Source organism: Chenopodium album, chromosome 10, assembly GCF_948465745.1.
Source record: "Chenopodium album chromosome 10, dcCheAlbu1.1, whole genome shotgun sequence".
NCBI classification, from domain to species: domain Eukaryota; kingdom Viridiplantae; phylum Streptophyta; class Magnoliopsida; order Caryophyllales; family Amaranthaceae; genus Chenopodium; species Chenopodium album.
Window position 1 is genome coordinate 54183955 of NC_137843.1, and position 20089 is coordinate 54204043.

General features: G+C 36.6%; 2 long non-coding RNA genes and 9 other non-coding genes across 12 annotated transcripts; 8 read left to right on the forward strand and 3 right to left on the reverse strand.

The window, feature by feature from the left end:
* The first annotated feature begins 1039 nt into the window (after positions 1 to 1039).
* On the forward strand, positions 1040 to 3061 carry LOC145564125 (uncharacterized). Of its 2 annotated transcripts, XR_014094752.1 has the most exons (3): positions 1040 to 1141; positions 2692 to 2742; positions 2841 to 3061. It is a non-coding gene; the product is annotated as an uncharacterized LOC145564125 (long non-coding RNA). The 2 variants fall into 2 exon arrangements; XR_014094751.1 differs by lacking the exon at positions 1040 to 1141 and having other exon boundaries at positions 1804 to 2742.
* On the forward strand, positions 1144 to 1349 carry LOC145565828 (U2 spliceosomal RNA). Its single transcript, XR_014095200.1, has one exon. It is a non-coding gene; the product is annotated as a U2 spliceosomal RNA (small nuclear RNA).
* LOC145565970 (U6 spliceosomal RNA) lies at positions 2212 to 2314 on the forward strand. The gene has a single exon (XR_014095318.1). It is a non-coding gene; the product is annotated as a U6 spliceosomal RNA (small nuclear RNA).
* On the forward strand, positions 2964 to 3066 carry LOC145565950 (U6 spliceosomal RNA). The gene has a single exon (XR_014095299.1). It is a non-coding gene; the product is annotated as a U6 spliceosomal RNA (small nuclear RNA).
* Positions 3067 to 5166: 2100 nt separating this feature from the next.
* On the forward strand, positions 5167 to 5363 carry LOC145565756 (U2 spliceosomal RNA). Its single transcript, XR_014095135.1, has one exon. It is a non-coding gene; the product is annotated as a U2 spliceosomal RNA (small nuclear RNA).
* A 748-nt stretch (positions 5364 to 6111) lies between these two features.
* LOC145565804 (U2 spliceosomal RNA) lies at positions 6112 to 6308 on the forward strand. Its single transcript, XR_014095181.1, has one exon. It is a non-coding gene; the product is annotated as a U2 spliceosomal RNA (small nuclear RNA).
* A 738-nt stretch (positions 6309 to 7046) lies between these two features.
* LOC145564126 (uncharacterized) lies at positions 7047 to 10109 on the forward strand. Its single transcript, XR_014094753.1, has 3 exons — positions 7047 to 7199; positions 7502 to 7744; positions 9911 to 10109. It is a non-coding gene; the product is annotated as an uncharacterized LOC145564126 (long non-coding RNA).
* On the reverse strand, positions 8204 to 8319 carry LOC145565854 (U5 spliceosomal RNA). Its single transcript, XR_014095219.1, has one exon. It is a non-coding gene; the product is annotated as a U5 spliceosomal RNA (small nuclear RNA).
* On the reverse strand, positions 9957 to 10117 carry LOC145565707 (U1 spliceosomal RNA). Its single transcript, XR_014095088.1, has one exon. It is a non-coding gene; the product is annotated as a U1 spliceosomal RNA (small nuclear RNA).
* Positions 10118 to 13061: 2944 nt separating this feature from the next.
* On the reverse strand, positions 13062 to 13178 carry LOC145565866 (U5 spliceosomal RNA). The gene has a single exon (XR_014095231.1). It is a non-coding gene; the product is annotated as a U5 spliceosomal RNA (small nuclear RNA).
* Positions 13179 to 16826: 3648 nt separating this feature from the next.
* On the forward strand, positions 16827 to 17023 carry LOC145565768 (U2 spliceosomal RNA). The gene has a single exon (XR_014095147.1). It is a non-coding gene; the product is annotated as a U2 spliceosomal RNA (small nuclear RNA).
* Positions 17024 to 20089: the final 3066 nt, after the last annotated feature.

The window sequence follows — 20089 nt, forward strand, 5'->3', positions numbered from 1 at the left end:
AAGAGAGCCCAGAATCATTTCTTCTATATCCTTTTTTTATTCAGCCAGCTCAGCTTCTGGTTCCTATTTTGGTGGTATCTTAGAGAGTAGAAGTATTTTAGATGATTATTGCTTGTAAAGAAAAAAAAAAATATTGTGATTATATATGTTATTAATATTTTAGTTGTCTTACTGCTGTTTATTCTAGTTCCTCAATTCTTTGACACTTAAGTTATTAATATTAAGATTTTGGCTTTTGTGGAGACATGTAGTATTTGTAACTGGTGGTAAGGCTATTGCTATAATAAGGGTATCATTCTTTGCCATTTGTTGGGGCTAGTACAAAGTATATAATATAAATTATCCTAGCTTGTTTGAGGATGCTTTTATTCTTAGCTTCCAGTCTCATGATATTTGGTTTTATCTTTTCTTATAATTTGAACAAACGATGATATATGGTTTCAAAGACACATGATTTATGCCTTAGTAGGCTGTAGGCTTGTAACCTAATGCTTAATATGCCATAAGGATTAATCAGCTGTAGTTGCAATAAGCTCGATGACGTAATGGGTGGAGATTGTTCTCCCCTGTGCCTTTAAATTTAGCTAACACATTATTAGAGAACTACATAAATTTGTGTGTCATTCTTTGTCATTTACTACTGTATTGCATCCATTAGAACATTTGCCAGTTACTCATTTAATTAAGTGAAAGTAATGCTTTGTACTGGAAATTTTGTCAAAGATAAAGCTTGTCTGTGGTGGTAGTTGTTCATTAACCTTTGCTAGTTCTTGATGAGCGATTTTTTAATATTTTGGACAGTGCTTAGTGGCAATAAATTTTGTCTCTAGTTTTTGTTACATTTATCTGCTCTTAATGATATACTTCATGAAAAACAAGTAGGCTCCTAACTGCACAAAAGCTGTGTGTGTGTTGAAAGGCACTAGTTGTTGTTTGATTTGTATCTGATAAAATTGTGTCTGAGATCATCTTATAAATGTTTATGATGAATTACAGGCTTAATCTTTGATTGGAAATTTTTCTTTTTAATAGATCATTCCACGTGTTGAATATTGACTCTGTCTCACGCAGACCGGCAAAGGTTGAGGCTGGAATGATCAGAAATTTGATAGAGGATTGTGAGGTTAAACAAAGCATACTGGTACAGCTTTCTTTCTCTTTTGGCGGTAAAATCAATTTTAGTATCTGTTATAGAGTTTTTATCAGCAGAGTAGTTGATTTGTGGGTCATTCACCCACATTGATGTTAGATTAATTCAAGGAGGAGACTCCATAACTATAGCTTGCTTACCTGAATCCTAGAGCATTGCCCATGAATTGCATTACTACATGGGATTAAATACACCCCTATGACTCAGGGCTTGGAAAACAGTTTTAAAGGTGTTAGGCTGTTGAAACTTACTCTAGCAATTTTGATAACACCAGTGTTGTATACAACTCTTTTGTCTACGGCATGTATGCTTAATCCTTTAGTTAGGGTACATAACTACACTTGAAGTATAAAAGAAGAATCTTAAAGAGCATAGAGAGCACTTCCAAAGCATACCTTGTCATAATTAAAAACGAAATTGATAATTAGATGGAATTATACAAGTTGTTAGTAACTTAGAATGGTAATAGAAAAGCAAAGTTTGGAATGAAATTCTAGCAACATGTGTGTAAATTTGGTTCACATCAAACTAAATATGAGTAAGTATCCACCTCAGAGTTTTTAAATTTTTTTTATCCATTTTTGTTTTAAACACTTCAAACAAGGTCACTGGAATTGTTAGGGTACATATCCAGTATTGCTAGCTGTTCAGAATGACTGGAATTGTTTCATGTCAGAGTAGTGAAGCTTATTGCCAAATTTCCCCTCTATTGTGGATCAATCCTATTTTCTTGTACTGTGTATTGTTTGAATGGCTCTGAAGTCATTTTCAAAAAATAAAAATAAATAAGAAATGCATAATCTCAAAGTCACTCGTGTGGTAACGAATCGGAGAATTTTCGAAATGTTGGTGAGGTTTATTTTGGAACATGTACTATTGGTACTCTTGATGTTCTTAGAAAGTAGTTTACTTAAAAGATAGGGCATGGTAATTTGAGATTTGCAAATTGCTAGGTTATTGGAGGCTGATATGGCCATATAGGTGTGAAGCCTGGATATCCCACATTGAATAAATATGCAGATAACACTTTGTTTATATTGCACAAGCTTCTGTTGTTGTTTGACTCTTTGGAGACATCTGATAAAATTGGAACGATACAGAGAAGATTAGCATGGCCCCTGCGCAAGGATGACACGCACAAATCGAGAAATGGTCCAAATTTTTTTTCCTTTTCTACCCCTCGTCTCCTCCAGCATCAATCTATAATGTTTATTCTTTTTTTTTTTTTTTTCCTTCCCTTTTTAAAATTTTCCTCTCTAGTCTGTTTTTCTTCACTTCTATATGTTGTTTGCAGCTTAATTTGTTTTCTGCTCTGAACTCTGAAACAATGTACTTTATTGTGATATGATTATGCTGTCTCTTCAGTTATGAATTTATGATGGGGTTTATAAAAATAAAAACTATGCTACCTCTTAACATACATACTCTATAATTTGATTCCTTTTTAGCTTTTGCTTACCATATGTTGGATTATGTTTCTGTAAGTTATATTTTGATTACATGGTGCTGTTATCCATAACCTTACTGCTTTATTGCCTCAGATACTAAATCAAAGAATTGACACAACTTGGGTGAGAACCAAAACAAAGGAGGTTGCCGCCTTGCCAGTGTTGTTCATATGCTTTGCATATTTCTATTTTGTTGTCCCCTCACTACTGACAACTAACAGACACTACTTTTACTACTGTAGGTTACTGGAGATCTTTCATAGTTGCTACTTGGTTACAAGTCAACTGCTTCATTCTCTAGTCCCACACTGATTATTTACAAAGCTACTGGTCTCTTTATTAATCCCGGCTTCTATATAGGGATTGTCTCTTCGGAGACATCTGATAAAATTGGAACGATACAGAGAAGATTAGCATGGCCCCTGCGCAAGGATGACACGCACAAATCGAGAAATGGTCCAAATTTTTTTGACCTTTTTGCCCCTGCTTTTAATATGTGTTTTGCTTCTATTTTTTTTTTCCTCCAGTGATATAAAGTTCTTTTGCTGTTGACTGCATTACATGCTCTATACTATGAAATTAGCACTCTATTGTGATTTCATTGTCTGCCAAAAAATAGTGTACAGAATCAAAACCTGTGTTTCTTCCTTCCTTCTCAACTTTCATGTCCACTAATTTGATTCCTAGTGGTCTCTGTTGAGTATACTGTATTACTGTGAATATTGTGTTGGATTATGCTCTCCTAGCCATACTGTTTTAGTTGTGCTGTATAATGACAGTTCCCCCCCCCTCATTCAAAATTTCAATGTGACAGTGTTCCACATTCACTGCCTCAGATGTTAAATTGTACATTTAACATATTTTGGATGACAATCACTATTAATGATGTAGTTGACCGCCAATTTTATGATACAATCGTTGTACCAGCTGGCGGTACAACCTTCTTACAAAAGAGGAAAATTTGGGGGGGGGGGGGGTATAATTTTTTATTTTTTTTAAGAGAAGGTGGGTTGGGCGGAGCCCCAGTTTATCTTCATGATAAACAAAAATCATTTATCTAGTGGCATTTCTGTAAATAAATCAACAAAATATCCCAGTTAGCATGACATTGTTGTAAATAAACCAACATTTGTGGGACCCGTATTTAATAAAAGTTGTTAGAGTTATTTACAGAAATGCCACTAGATAAACACGTTTTTGTTTGTAATGAAGATAAACTTGTATTTTCTCGGTGGTTGTACCACCTAGCATATGCAACAATTGCATAGGACTTTTTTCAGTAGACAAGATGCACTATTAACTCTACTTGCAAAGAAACAAGGTGAGGTCGCTGGATTCTTCATCTTGAGACTTGAGTGCTATTTCACATTTTCACCCAACAGGCAGATACTGAGATCCTTGATCTACTTTCAGATGGTCTCTATCTATTTTGGGCTATCTGAAATACATCCGGTTAAATTGGAATAGTTATGGCAAATTAAATGTGATTTGCGTGAGAAACTGAGGATGAACCAATGCTAAAGATGAAACTGATCCCTTGGAGATATTTTGTGCCCTCACTTTTGACTTGTAACAAATACGTCTCCTTCTGTGTTATCTACTTTTGTATAATCATCTTAATTGCTGGCTGTGAATTTCTTCAGGTATCCATGGGGATATTTTCAAGTTTGATAATCCCACATCAGAAAGATGAAAGGAAAGGTCAATGCCACTTGGAAAAAAAAAAAAGAAGGTAACTTGTACTAAGAAAACCACACCTTTCTCGCCCTTTTGGCTAATATCAAATTATCAAGTTGCAGTATCTGTTCTTATCAGTTTAAAATCTGTTACGTGGCTTAACTTGCATGTTGCTGTTGAAGTATGTGGAACATTAATCTAAGTCACTTAATCACATGACTTCCCAAGTTGCCTTCCTTTGTTTTTTAGAGACGGGTGTTGGAACATAAAACCGAAGGATGATTTTGTGTAATAAACCTTTCTTCATTTGCTCATGATGGAAGTTTGGAAATGCACATTAGCGGCTAACCTACTCTTATATACTACTCCCTCTATGAATTTTCCTGCATTCCTTTTTAGGATGTCCACAAATAATCTTCCTGAAAATGGAAAATTTTACACTCAATTCATGTGATGTGACCCTTCTATTACATTTATTTTTCTCATATTCTCACTCCACCATAATAAATTTCTTAATATGTATGTCCAACTCAAACATGAAGATTATTTATGAACGCATGGAGTATTTATGTCTGATAAACCTAGTAAATTTCTTAATATGTATGTCCAAATCTAACAAGAAGATTATTTGTGAACGCATGAAGTATTTAAGTGTGATAAGCCTTTCTATATTCGTCACAAAACGCACAAGTTTCTAGGACTTGGGTCTTTATTGCTAATACACTCTTTATCATGTACTCTTGAGTTATTGAAGTTTTCTGTGAACAGAACTCCTAATAAGGAATGATGTTCACTTCCCAATCAACAGAAGTTCTGTACCACATCGAAAAGAAATAACAAGGGTACGGAAACATTAAGAAATAAAAGGCAAGAGATTAGACCTAACAAATCATACCTTTCTCGGCCTTTTGGCTAAGATCAAGTGTAGTATCTGTTCTTATCAGTTTAATATCTGATACGTGGGCCAATGGCCCACAACGATATTAAATTTATTTTTTAAGGGGGAAGATCTACCACAGTAGCTTGCTACTGGGATCTTCAAGCGTCGCCCATGCGTTGCACTACTGCACGGGCCTGGCGCACCCCACCAGTCCTCACCTCAAATGTTTCTCAGGATTTCGGAAACTCTATAGTCATTCCTTAAAGTTGGTATAAATATATTGAAGAGGAGCCATAGTGGATATAGAAGAGAAAGAAAATGGTGTTTGGTGACTGTTATTGCAAGTACATGAATTGCAATCCTAGGTAGAGATGCTAGAGAGTAGAGTGAAAACTAAATGTTGGTAGGTAATATATGGATGTGTTATTGTCAATGCAAAATTGAGAGATGGAAATGACATTATGAGCCCAGGAACATAAAAAACATATTTAAGAAAATGAAAGAGAACCAATGTGAGGAATTTTTAAACCTGTACCTTCTCCAACAATTAATTCCTTAGTGCCATTGTGGGGAGAATGCGCAGCCAAATTATTGACGTCGATTGTGGTTATGAAACTTTCTAGACTTCCATCTTGAAGTCTTGAATCCAACAAACCTTTCTGAATTTGTCCATCAAATCCATTATGACTTTTAGCTCTATAATTAATACATGGTTTCTCGATATATCCCAGAGTCCAGACGGTAGAATACTTTATAGTTTATACTAATTTCCTGAAATCTGATGAGAACAAGACTAATTTCCCAGAGTCCAGACGTTAGAATACTTTATATTTTTTATAGTTTATAGTTTATACTTTAGAATACTTTAATGTATGAATGCTGTACCATATTTAGAAGAACGGCAAGGGTACGACAACTTTAGGAAATAAAAGGCAGGAGACGAGACAGAACAATACATACCTTTCTCGGCCTTTTGGCTAAGATCAAGTGTAGTATCTGTTCTTATCAGTTTAATATCTGATACGTGGGTCAATGACCCACAACGATATTAAATTTATTTTTTGAGGGGGAGGATCCACGACAGTAGCTTGCTCCTGGGATTCTCAAGTGTTGCCCACGCGTTGCACTACTGCAAGGGCCTGGCACTCCCCCACCAATACATACTTCAGCTTTTTGGTAGTCTTCCTAAATTCTATTATCTATTTTGCATTAGGAAATTCGTAGTAAAGAGAGGAAGCAGCTATTGTGAAGTCACTGTCCCAGCGGTCATAACTCTTGAGAATTGATTTCGTTTTGTATCATTCAAGAGTCTAACTAGGAGTGGAAGAAGCATCTCCTGTGGACTTTTAAAAAAAGGAATCTCCTGCTGATTATTGTGTGATCAAATTTCGTGGTTTTCCTTATTGTAGTGAGGATTTAAAATATACTGGATTGAGAAATGTTATCTTTCATATAAAGTTAATAGGTTACATCAGGTATCCTCTAATATTCTACGCAAATACTTGTTCGAATTTTAAAGTTTGTGATTTGTTTGTACCTTAGTCCCAGTAGTCAGGGACAACTGGCTTGTTACAAGCTCCTTGAAGGAACCCATTCAGCAACTAATGTATGTCATTTAATGCGACAAGCAGATAGTATTCTTTAGTAAAGTTTGAAAGAATAGTTTGATCAACTACTCTCTGACATCTTCAATCAAGAGGATCCAACAGAGAAACTCCAATAAAACCTGCCTAAATTTCTGGTTATATGTAACAATTTGATACATACTATCCAGTTCAAATATTGTGTGCAAATACAACATTCGTTTTCTGGTTGGATAGAATGCATGCGTATTCTGTGTGAAATAACACAAATGTATGGTGTTTCTTCACCCATTCCATTTCAGTAGAATTCAAAGTGACCAGAGAATGTGCTCAAACAGCTAGAGCTGAAGTTTGGTGCTGGCAAGAACAAGAAGAAAATGGACTTGCAGTCTCTTCAGTAGTATTTGGTTTTCTCCTCAGTCCTGATTGATGGAACTTACACTTCTACAAGCACTACTGAGGTTGGTTAGTATAACTATACTTTCACACGGTCCATTTAGTCGGCAGATTTGTTCTGTCAATGCCATGTTTGCAACTTTTGTTTAACTATAGAGGATACATGTTGCAGGTTTTTATTCTGATATGATTAGGTTAGTTCTGTAAGAGCCCAGACTCCCACTCACAAACTATGACTTATTCTCTGTGGTTTCTATACTAGCTGTGTAACAGTAGTATACAAGCTACTTGCTGTGTGAGAGTTTTCATGTGCATTTTTAGCTTAATGAATGCAGTCTTACTGACAGTTATTCTGGTTCGTGTACAGATATGATGCCACCTTGAGTTACAGTCCAACATTTGTCCCTTCTCTCCTTATTTTTGGGACTTTCAGGGCTCCTTTTAGTAGGTTATGTTTTCCTTCTGCGGTCTGTTTTATATTTAACTGCGCCACTAAGAGTTTTATTTCTCTAACCCTGATATGGAGAGTTTAAATTGTTTTCCTAAATTCTACCAGGGCCTATATCCTCCTCGAGTCCTTGTGCACGATGATGCCTCAAACTGCTGCAAGGTATTATTGCAACTTTTACTCGATTCATATCTCATTTAACTGATTCTCTGTGATTGAGTTGGTGGACTTGGTGCTTTTTATTTTGTGGGTTAAGTTAAAGTGTATTATATCATACAACAGTTTGGCAAATTGATACTCTCCGTGTTTTTTAAGTGTTACACTTTGACCGGCACATAGAGGTAAGTGAGGTAGTTGGAGTATTAAAAAGTTGTAAAAGAAAGATAGTGGGTTAATAGTTTATGGAAAAGGTATGAATGTGAGAGGAAAGAAATAATTAAAGACTTAGGTGGGGACATGAGAGGAGATATATAATATTAAAAATGTAACTTTTTGTCAAAAAAGAAAGTGTAACACTTAAAAACACGACCACATTTGATAAGCGTAGGGAGTATTTGATAATCTCATCATAGATATGAAGAGTATCATAGTGTTTAAAAACACCTGCACTTGTTTTTTTGGAAGCTCCTATTAGGAACTCCCTCCAAAAATAAACGTATGCCACTAAATGCAGCGAGCACACGGTATTCTTTAGTAAAAGGCGAAAGAATAGTTCGCTCTGTGCTCACTGCGTGGCTGCGTGATGATTGTTGTAACAGGCTTCGTTATTTATACCGCAAAGTCCTAGCTTAGATTTTCTTTCTTGACTGATGTGGGACGGTTCTGTCTGTCTTTTACAGCAATAACCTTGCTCCAAAGTATAGAAACATTGATCCACACAAATTAAGAAATGCATGTGCTTGTTATCTTATGGGGAATATTCTACAAAGACACAATATCATCTGCTGGCTTTTGCTTCCTCATTATTTCTGTATTATTTGGTTTTACATTTGAATTTTTCCAGCTTATTATGAAATTAAATTACCGTTTGGCCGTGGGGACTAAGAGGTGGTGGATATAGAGATTTCTTAGGCCCTCTGGATAGCGTCGGTAAAATATACTTAAATGCCATAGTTCATTCAGTCCGTGTTGAAAATAATGACACCAGAACCTGGAGTTTTAAGATGACACAATTTAACAATTGATCTTCCATTACATTATGAGTGAGAAACATAAAATTAACAGTGTTTCTAAAAAGGAATGGATTCACATGAAGTGAACACTTAGTCACTGTTTACAGCATTAGTATAATATGATAATAAGCACATGGAAACCCAATTAATATTTCTTTACCAAAAAAAAAACAATAAGGAAATTCCTATATATGTTCCATGTGAAAATCAACAACTCAGTAGCTTCTATGGAAACTTAGCACCTAATTTATGGGTGTGTAGTCGGTTACATCACATTACAATTGTGGTTACTAGCGCTACTTGGAAAAATCAGCAATGGGAAAAGGTATGACACTTGAGAGAGCCTAACATTTATGTTGTAGAGATTAGGGGATAAAATTGGTTAGGGGATAAATTTGGGCAACTGTGCCATGTTTATGTATGGTTTGGAGTCAATTTCAGATTCAAACAAATAGATTAATGTCGAAAAGCTTCTACCATCACAACTAATGACCAACATTAAAAAATATCGAGGATAAATGGACTTTTTTAGTAGTAGTATTGAACTTTGGAATTAGAGACCAGATAGGGGAATAGGGCTCTTCATAGTTTCTCCTCACCTGTAATGCTCGTGAATGATAAGACGGGCAGTTACTTATTTGTGCATTGTGAGTTAGGTACTTTGGTGAATTTCCTTTGCATGAGCTCTTTGAGGTTATGAATAGAGTGCTTAAACCCAACCTTTGTCGATGAATTTCTATTATTCCAAGGCCTTGTGCGCATATATGATGGTTGAACTGTATCCTTTATGTGTTCTATAGTTGGATATCTTTTTTCTTTGCTTGTGTATTGTTGGGACTGTAAGATTTTAGCTCTCCAACCTAGCTGGTTAATTAATTTGTCTGGTTTAAGTTTTGAGTCTTTTGACTGAAATTCCCATACAATCCTTCAAAAAACAAAGTAATTACAGGCTGAGATGAGCTTGTTAATCTAGTACTTCACTTATGCTAACTACACTCTGAAACTTGTCCTACTTATGTGTGACTGCTCTGTGTTAACGATTCCGGTAGAGTAATCAATTCCAACAGTGTCTGACGTGCTAATTCTGTGTCAAATAGATTCCCTAAATGTAATTAAACAATTGCTTATTAAACTGGTTTTTTTAATTTCTTTTCAGACAATCAATTGACATTGAAAAGTACCGCAGTGAAGGTTGAACTAGATAGGGGCCGCGCGAACGCAGGCCCCCTCTATCACAAATTATGACGTACACTCTTCCTCTTGGGAAGATGTTAAGCAGGCACCCCTCCTAAAGTGCAATGGAGGCTACCTGCCTAGGCCATGAGTCTTCATGATCACCCATTGACCCCGTCCAGGTAAGTAATTTGCATGTTCATTATCAGTTTTCTTTTATAGTCATCTTTCTCATACGCCCCTTGTTATTTAATTGATGTGGGACAATATCACCTTACAAAACTGACTTTCATAAATATATGGTGAATAAATGAGTCTTATGTATGCATATTTATATCATTGTATCAACTCTCCGATCAGTGAAGTGGAATGATTAAATAAGCAGTACATCATAACTGATCAATCTGTGAAGTGTTGCTGGACCCAATGTAGAAATTACTGAGTGTATAAATATCACTACTTTAAGCTCAGAGATTCTGTACCGTATGAAATCTTGGAAAAAATAGATTCAGATGACTGAATTGCATTGACTTGTATCTAAAATAGTTCTTATGCTTATTTGCCTCGCATTGCATGTTCAGTATAAACAGCAGACAGATGATTCCTTTGTATCTTTGTCTTCCACTCTTCCTCGTGGGTATTTCTAGTTTTAGTAGGGCAGGGTGGGGGGAGGGGTACTGCATTTGACCTCTGATGTATTACTGGATGTTAGAGTCAAAATCTTGTAGTGTTATATACACCAGGTAAATTAATGCATTTGCATTCTAAGCTGCTAACACCTGCATGATATATTATGTTGACCAATAGTGCTTGAATACCTCTTGGTGAATGGGTAGTGCACCATCTATGTCCAACTCATTGTAGTTATTGTGACAATAAGGATGCTTGTAAACTAGATTTTCCTCTTGAACTTCAGTATGACTTGAAGGTGGTGTCAGGTTTTGTTACTAGAAAGAAAATTTAAAAAAATTGATATATGCCAAGGAAGGATATTGGCATGGTGAAGTGTGTCAAAGATAAGAACCAAATGGTCCTAGTGCAAGAGGAGGGCATCAAGGACAGGTGGAAGGGGTACTTCGATGAATTATTTAATGGAAGTAATGGAGTTGTGATAGGAGATACCTCTATGAGTGATGAAGAAATCAACATGGAGTATGTGCGAAGGATTAGGAGAGTAGAGGTGGAGATTGCACTGAGGAAGATGAAACCTAAGAAGGCGGTTGGCCCTGATGGGGTACCGATAGAGGTGTGGAGGTGTTTGGGTAAGATTGGTATTGATTGGTTAACAAACCTTTTCAACAAGATATGGACGGCTACAAGGATCCCACAAGATTGGAGGAAGAGCACCTTGGTCCCGGTTTATAAAAACAAAGGAGACGCTCAAGATTGTTCTAACTATCGAGGAATTAAGCTTATGAGCCATACTATGAAGTTGTGGGAAAGGGTGATTGAACAAAGGTCGAGGGCATGCACAAGCATTTCAGATAACCAATTTGGTTTTATGCCTGGGAGATCTACTATGGAGGCAATCCATTTGATAAGACAAATGATGGAGTTTTATAGGGTAAAGAAGAAAGATCTTCATATGGTCTTTATTGATTTAGAGAAGGCATATGACAAGGTGCCAAGAGAGATACTTTGGTGGGCAATGTTGAAGAAAGGTATCCCACGAAGGTATGTAGACCTAGTTAAGGATATGTATCGGGATGTGTCAACAAATGTGAGGACATGCGGAGGGTTGACAAAAGATTTCCCTATTACAATCGGATTGCATCAAGGGTCTGCATTAAGCCCTTTTCTTTTTGCAACGGTTCTAGATGAATTAACTAGACCAATTCAAGATGAGGTTCCATGGTGTATGCTGTTCGCAGATGATATCGTTTTGGTGGATGAGACTAAGGATGGGGTTAATGCCAAGTTGGAGCAATGGAGGCAAAGGTTGGAATCTAGAGGGTTTAAGCTAAGTCGGAGTAAGACTGAATATTTGGTATGTCGTTTTGGCACTCAGAGGGGGACAAGCAATGAAGTGGTGAGTTTGGATGGAAAGGATTTGACCATGAGTGAATGTTTTAAGTACCTAGGGTCGATCATCCAGAAGAATGGTGACATTGATCAAGACGTGACCCACAGGATTAAGTCAGGGTGGCTTAAATGGAGAGCGGCCACGGGAGTGTTATGCGACCGCATCATTCCCTTAAAGTTGAAGGGAAAATTCTACAGGACTGCCATAAGACCAGTGTTGCTCTATGGTACAGAATGTTGGGCTTCTAAGAAAGAGCATATTAAAAAGATGGAGGTTACGGAAATGCGCATGTTAAGGTGGATGTGTGGAAACACTTTAAGAGATAGAATCAGAAATGAGGTTATTCGCAAGAAAGTAGGTGTGGCGGGCATTGTAGATAAATTAAGGGAAAATCGTCTGCGTTGGTTTGGACATGTAAGACGGAGACCCGAGGGTGCACCGGTGCGAAGAGTGGAAGAGTGGGACCATGGAGGGATTAAACGAGGAAGAGGGAGACCAAAGATGACTTGGTTGGAAGGAGTGAGGAAGGATATGAAGTGCATGGATTTACGTGAGGATGAAGTTTTGGATCGTAAGGGATGGAGGAGAAAGATTTATGTTGATGACTACACGGAATAATCAAATTTGGTTCATGTTAGCCGACCCCACTTTTGGGATTAAGGCTTTGATTGATTGATTGATTGATTGATATATGCTGTCCTATCAAATAGATATGCAATTCACACTTTCACAGCTAGGCAATTCGCAACAACTACTTCATGTGGACGGAAAGGGCTGTAGAGGTTGATAGAGGTTGGTCATTAAGTTATACTCTATTGTTGAGGGGGGGGGGGTGTGCTGTTTCCCTACTAAGTTCAGTTGAATTAGCCATGTCCGATAGATTTTGGTATCTTTTTGAGGAGTTGTTTGGTTGGATCATTTGGAGTGGGTTGGAATGGAATTAGAATCCATTCCATCTAGTTTGTTTTTTAGATATGGAATCTCATACCCAAGGGGTTCTAACTCTCCCTCATACGCATGATATTCCATATCAATCCATTCCAATTTGATGAGCCAAACACCCCCTTGAATAGAGTTAGACCACACCATATACTTGGACTAAGTTTGCTGGAAGCTCCAGTCAAGGAACTCCCTCCAAAAATAAACGTATGCCACTGTATGCAGTGAGCACACGGTATTCTTTAGTAAAAGGCGAAAGAATAGTTCGCTCTGTGCTCACTGCATGGCTGCGTGGAGTATACTGGAGAAGAGTGAAGCATATGCATAGAGTAGTACTTGGTGGTTTTAAATTATACGATGTGGGACTGTTTTGCTTTTCGCTATAAGTAATTATACTTTTTTATTAAACCATATGTCTGCAAATACGCAATATGTATCAGACTATAAAACTTTGTAGGCTTCACAGACGTATTCATCCTAACTAACCTTTTGGCCCGTTCAATGTACGGGTTGTTATTTGGGTTAATTATTTTCATATTTAGGTATGTTTTTCTAAACTTGAAACTTTTGATATAATATACGAAGTAATTGTTTCATTGCTAAATCTTAAAAGAAAAAAAGAGTCAGAGTAGAACTGTGAAAGAAGATGAAGAAATTTGGTTAGGTATATATACATGAAGATTGTGGAATATGAATAGACATATTAGTTTAAGTTATATTTTAAATCTATGAGATGAAAAGACAAATTTATTATAATTTATATGTTTATGTAATGTGTACTAGTTATAGTGGAATGAAACACTTTATTTTTCTTCCTTGAATTTGCAAATATAGAATGCATAAAGACTTGAACAAAAATATTAAGCGAGGTGACATGTGGCATATGGGGTAATGAGTGACCTGTGTCATATGGAAAATATATGGTTTGTTTTTTTAAATACTGAGTATAGATATAGATATAGATATTGATATAGATTTACTCCCTTTTTTTGATTAATTGCAGCAATTTCCTTTTTTATCCGCCCTTGGTGAGATAACTAGATTAAATATGAAACCAGCAACCAATGGAGTTGATTATTCATAGTGGCCACACCTGCCATGTAGATTCACTCGCTTTTGGGGGCTGGTTGTATGGGATGTCATGGACTCACATCAGCACGTAAAATATAGTGGCAACATCTACGGGATCACTATATAATGAATTAATGATTATAAGATCACTAGGTAAGTACCAGCCTGTCCCAAGGATCTCTTCTATGTGACATGTGGGCAGCTGCTCTTAGCTTCATGACTACTCACATGGGGGACCATAACCACACACCACTTACATTTTTACTCATACCCAAGCCCAACATTCCAAAGGTACACAACATTTATAACAAAAAGCTTTACTCTACACCTTACCCTCCTATCAGACCATTTATAACTTAACTATCTGAGCGAGTTTCTAGGGTAGTTAATGTATCTTAAATTATTAACTTTATAGGCACTCAAGACTGGGTAAATCATTCTTGACCCTTACCATGTTCCCTAAAGGCCTAAACCCTTATTCTGATATTGACCCTTACCATGTTCCCTAAAGGCCTAAACCCTTATTCTGATATTGACCCTTACCATGTTCCCTAAATCCTTATCCAGAACAACCCTATATACCATATAGATAAATGAATACATTTATGGTTGATGAGGTGTGGTGGAAAAGGTGAATTAAACAAATGTTTCGACGTACTTCCAAATATGAGGTTGTTGCTTCACACTATTAACAATCAGTCTGATATTGGATGTTACAACTGAGTTTTCCTAATTGGAATGATTTTTGCTTAATATAATATGTTTAGTTGAAACTAGGCCCTAATATTCACCACTTCATTTAAACCCCTATCACTCCCCAATATCACATTGGACAAAGATACATTGACCATAAGTACTAGCTACCCTCACGCTCTGATTTACCACTGAAGTAGTTTTGTGATGATGTTATTAGGTTCATCCTGGGCAAAACAGTAGATGATTAATACTTTAACTTTGATGCATGGTTTAACGAAGAGTCTAATTGTAATATGTGGCCTTTTGTCACAAATGATGATAAAATTAATTTGCAACTTACAAGAAATTTAAGTCTAGGACTATTGAAGTTTGCTATATCTGTGTTTTCTATCTCACTAAGATTGCTCCAATTACGTTTCCACTATTTTAAGAGTTGGCTCAATTGAGTAGGCAATAGGCATACATGTTCTTTTTTGTCTTTTTGTGGATACACATGGTTTGACAAGTGGGAAAAACATACTAATTGGTGATGGTGCAGTAGTGATTGAGATTGCACTAAGTAGGGATTACTGCGTGTTTGATCCCTTGCAACAACAATTGGGAGGGGATTGAAATCTAACCACCCAAGGATTATCCCAAAGGATGAATCAGGTGGTAAACCCAAAAATGAATTAAAAAAAAAATGGGAAAAACATTCCATAGATGAAATGGGATAACTTAATGGGACATCTATTAATTGAAAATGGGGCAATTTAAGTGGGACGGAGGAAGTTTTGATGATGATAAACTCATTTGCAATCTCTTAGGTTTAAGACATGGTTTGCCTTGAAAATTCTGACATAACTCAAGGTCACCCACATTTGAATGTAGACTTCCTCTTTAGATGGCAAACAAACATGAGATGTGTGTGATGATGAATTTGATTCCAAATTGAACATTATCCCATATCCCATGTACAGGGCCGTCCCGTTTGATTTTGGGGCCCTGTTCAAATCTTAAAAATTGGGCCCTCAATTATGTCACTTGACTTGTGCTAATTTTAAAAATTTAGGCCCTAAATATTTACAATGAGATAAAATGCATATATGATATTTTATTTTAAGTTAAAATTGTACATAAGTAACGTAACCCACAATTTGTGAATTAATATACTTCCTCCGTATCAAAATAAACGCAACGATTTGACATAAAGTAGAGAGAAAAAATGTCAAATCGTTGCGTTTATTTTGATACGGAGGAAGTATAATGAAAGAGATGTAGTTAATCCGTGGGAGGAAAAATTAGAGGATGAATTTTGATTTGTTGTATCATGTATCAAAGGGAAAAAAATATACAAGTATAACAAAAGTAGATATGCATACAATAATGAGAAATGGTTAAACAAATACTTAGTAATAATAAAATAAGGAACATCAAAAAAACAAAAAAAAAAAAAAAAAAAAAAAAAAAAAAAGTGTTTCCCACAAGATTTGATCACGCGTGGGGTATCATGAAACTCTTGCAATGCCATATAACCACTGCAGCAGAACTAACTTGTTGCTATGATTATGAACCTTATTAGTATATATTTGTTTGCTGTTTTGGGGCCCTATTAATTTGGGGGCCCTGTGCTGTTGGGCTGTTTGCACAGCCCAATAACCGGGCCTGCCCATGTACTCCGTATGCTCCTCGCTTTTTTTTTTTTTTTTTTTTTTTTTCCCCTAGGCCTTGTTTGGTTTGATGTAAAATATTTTTTCATTATTTCCCATTTTCCTTTGTTTGGTTTGTGAAGGGGTGGAAAACAATTTTTCCAATGGTGGAAAATTGCATCCACAATGGTGGAAAGCATTTTCCTTCACAAAACAAGGGAAGCCAAATTTCCCCCACATTTCCACTCCTATTTTTAATTTCTCTTTACCTTTTTTTTTTGTAAGAACCAAACAAAGGAAAACTATCTTGCAAGTGTGGTTTTCCTTGAAAATATGTTTTTCATGAAAACTAATTTTTCATTGAAAATGTTTTACATCAAATCAAAGGGGACCTTAATCCTGTTTTTTTGTGAATGCAGATCGTAGTGGTGTTCAGGTAGAGATGGAAAGATTTTCGAAGTTGGTGATCCCACATTGGATAGGTGAAGCATTAAGCCGATACAACCAGATAATAAATAGACTTTTGTGAAACTAAGCAAATCATACCTTTCTCGGCCTTTTGGCTAAGATCAAGTGTAGTATCTGTTCTTATCAGTTTAATATCTGATATGTGGGTCAATGACCCACAACGATATTAAATTTATTTTTTAAGGGGGAGGATCCACCACAGTAGCTTGCTGCTGGGATTCTCAAGTGTCGCCCATGCGTTACACTACTGCACGGGCCTGGCACTCCCCACCAATACTTAGTTCAATGTAATTTGTAACTGTCAAATGTATTTCAGCTTTTGTTGAAGCAGTTCTGAGTTAGTGACTATATAAGCATTTACTCCGTACTTTGTATAGTTTTTTCTAACATATGTTTTTGACAGTTATGTGCGGTTTCATCAGAGTAAAAAAGTTGTATTTGGAGTGGGGCAGAGGCTACACAAACGCGGGTCCATTGATGCCACAAATTATGAGGTATAGGTGTACCTCCTTGAAGTACAATTGCGGCTACTACTTAGGCTATGTTCCTAATTGATCACCCATTGACCCCCAAGAGGCTATTACCATCTTCTTGGCAATCATTGATGTGGGACAGTATTGCTGAGCGTTCCTTCTATTTCCTGCTAGCCAATCTGAATTCTGAACAGCTCTGTTTTTTGCAAGGGGGTGTTATCTGATTTTTGAACATTGGCTAATTTTCTAGAATGGGCAATGAATCATAAATGATAAAGCTATTTAGGACACTTTCGTTCTTGAAGTGAGGATCAAATTGTTAAAAGTCAACAAGAAGCTATTAGGAATGGTGGTGTGGAGAGAAGTTCAATCAAGTGATTCAAGTGGGGGTATAAGTGTTTGCTTAAGACTAGCATGGAGCTTGGGTTTATCACGGAGGAGGAAGAACGGTGCGCTCACTCTTTGTTTCAGGGAACAGACTTTGAAGATTGGGACAGTAAGGCTGCCCTGCCCATGGCCATAAGAGCACCACACTCACGACCCTTGTCTCTGCTATTGCGTAAGACTATACATATTCTTGTGTAGCCTCTTTTAAAGAGCATTCACGAAAACACTTTTCTTAATTACGATAAATGCTTGTATCACTGATTCATCATCAATACTACATCAGTTTAGTGGATAAGATGGCTGTGCTCCAGCTCACTAAAGAATGGGACGGCAGATTACCTGGTTGAGTTGGTTCAATCTCAAACCATTATTATACATTAGTACATCAAACACTACCAATTTGTAGAATAGTTTTGGTTTGGTTGTTGCCCTTGATGTTTTGATGATAACACAAGTCAATCTTTCCTAAAATTCCAAGTGGTCGTGGTTTTTCTTCTTGCTAGGGTCAAGAAATTTTCCACGCTAAAATCTCTTTGTGTGACTTTGAGTTCCTTTAGCTTAATTTTTATATTTTCGCAAAAAGTTGGCTAATTCCCTTAATACTACAATTCAACCCCCCCCCCCAGTATTATTCCTCTAAAGTAGCATGGTTAAGATGGTACACATCGGATATGTTATATGTAACCCCTAATGAGGATGATGAAGATTTACAACACCTGTACCGATTAACTTGACTATATTATTATTGTGTAATATGTTGTTGAATTCGAATTGGTCTTGATTAATATTTTCATGAATTAATTTTTTTCATACTTATTGATACATACATAACGGTATATATTTATTGTTGAAATTATAGATCACACATCTAATAGTAGAATTACTCCAGTGTTAGAAATGAAGAGAGTTGTAATACCTCAAATGATTGTTTTAAAGGAACTTAATATACTACTCATAATCTCATACTAACAAGATGTATTTTTTTTTTAGGGGAGCTCATATGCTAAGATACTTCTCAATTGCGTGCTTAGCTGGGAGTAGTATTAAGATGGGTGACCTCCTAGAAGTTTTCCCGTGAGAACAAAATGCGCCACAAGGACTTATGTTGGTCTGTGAGGAAAATTGTTGGCTTTAATGCGCATTTCGTGACAATAGGCTCCATCCAATACATAATCTACTTTGATCAATATAAGCTCTAGGGGTTATATACGAAGTATATAAGAAGTTATAAAGGAAAAGATTAATCATAAATAAGTACTTCTTGCACCAAATTACGGATATGTTTTGTCATGAATTTCCAACTTTATACTATTTTAAAAAGTACTATATTTAATGCTTATATGTAACCCTAAGTTTTACTCCGCATATCATTACCCATAGCCCATAAGAAATAATGTAATTTTGTGGATATATTATTAATAAAAGTTATGCATCAACATATGTACTAAGTAGAGGTGGGCATCGTGACATGCCGAGCCACCGCGGGCCGTGCCTCGCCGTGCCTAGTGGTGGCTCGTGCCTGCATTTTGGCGGACCGTGTCGTGCCGGGCCACCATTTCGCACACCCCAGCCCATGGCACGGCCCACGTGCCTGACGTACCGGGCTGGGTCGGTCACCGTGCCGCCCATGTTTTTTTTATTTAAAAAAAATCGATATATTTTTTTGAACAACTTTTAAAATGGATACACTATTTCAATAATTTTATTAATTTATGTGTATGTTATTTTATTATTATATTATTATTGTTCTTTTTATTATTATAATTCTTTATCATTTATGTTATTTTTATTATTAATTTATTTGAAGCAGCGAATGAGTAGTCGTTTTGCACTGGTCGTGCCGTGCTTGGCCGTGAGATGTGTCGTGCTAGCGGGTCGTGCTCGAGGGCCAAAGTAGCGTCTCGCTCGCGGGTTCATGTCGTGCCCGTGCCAAATTTTCGAAATTGTGTGCACGACACGGCCCATGGCCCACTCTTCGGTCATCGTGCCATGCCGTGCCGTGCCATTTTCGTGCCTAGCCCGTGTCACTTGCAGGCCCGGCTCATGCCCATCTCTAGTACTAAGTCAAATTAAGGTATATATTTTGAAGAAAGAGAATATTATTAGAGTTGTGAAGTATTGTAGTATTTATTTTCATGGTAGTGTTAGAAGTTAAATGGGTTGCAGGACCTCAACACTAACCCAACTTATTTGATAAATATATTGTACCGTGTTGACATATTTAACCAATTGTATCATATTGTGTCTATTTTTTGCCGGCTCAATATTATTGTCGCTCTAGTAACAGTGTAACATCACTAATCCCAAAAGTCCAAAAGTAACATCACTAATCTAGAGCTGTCAAATTCGAGTATACAAGTCGGGTTTGGATCGGATCAAATCAAGTCTCGGGTCAAATTAGGATCAAGTTATGTCGAATCAATCTAGCCTCAGATTAGTTTTTGGTTCAGGTCGGGTCAATTTCGGTTTAGGTTATT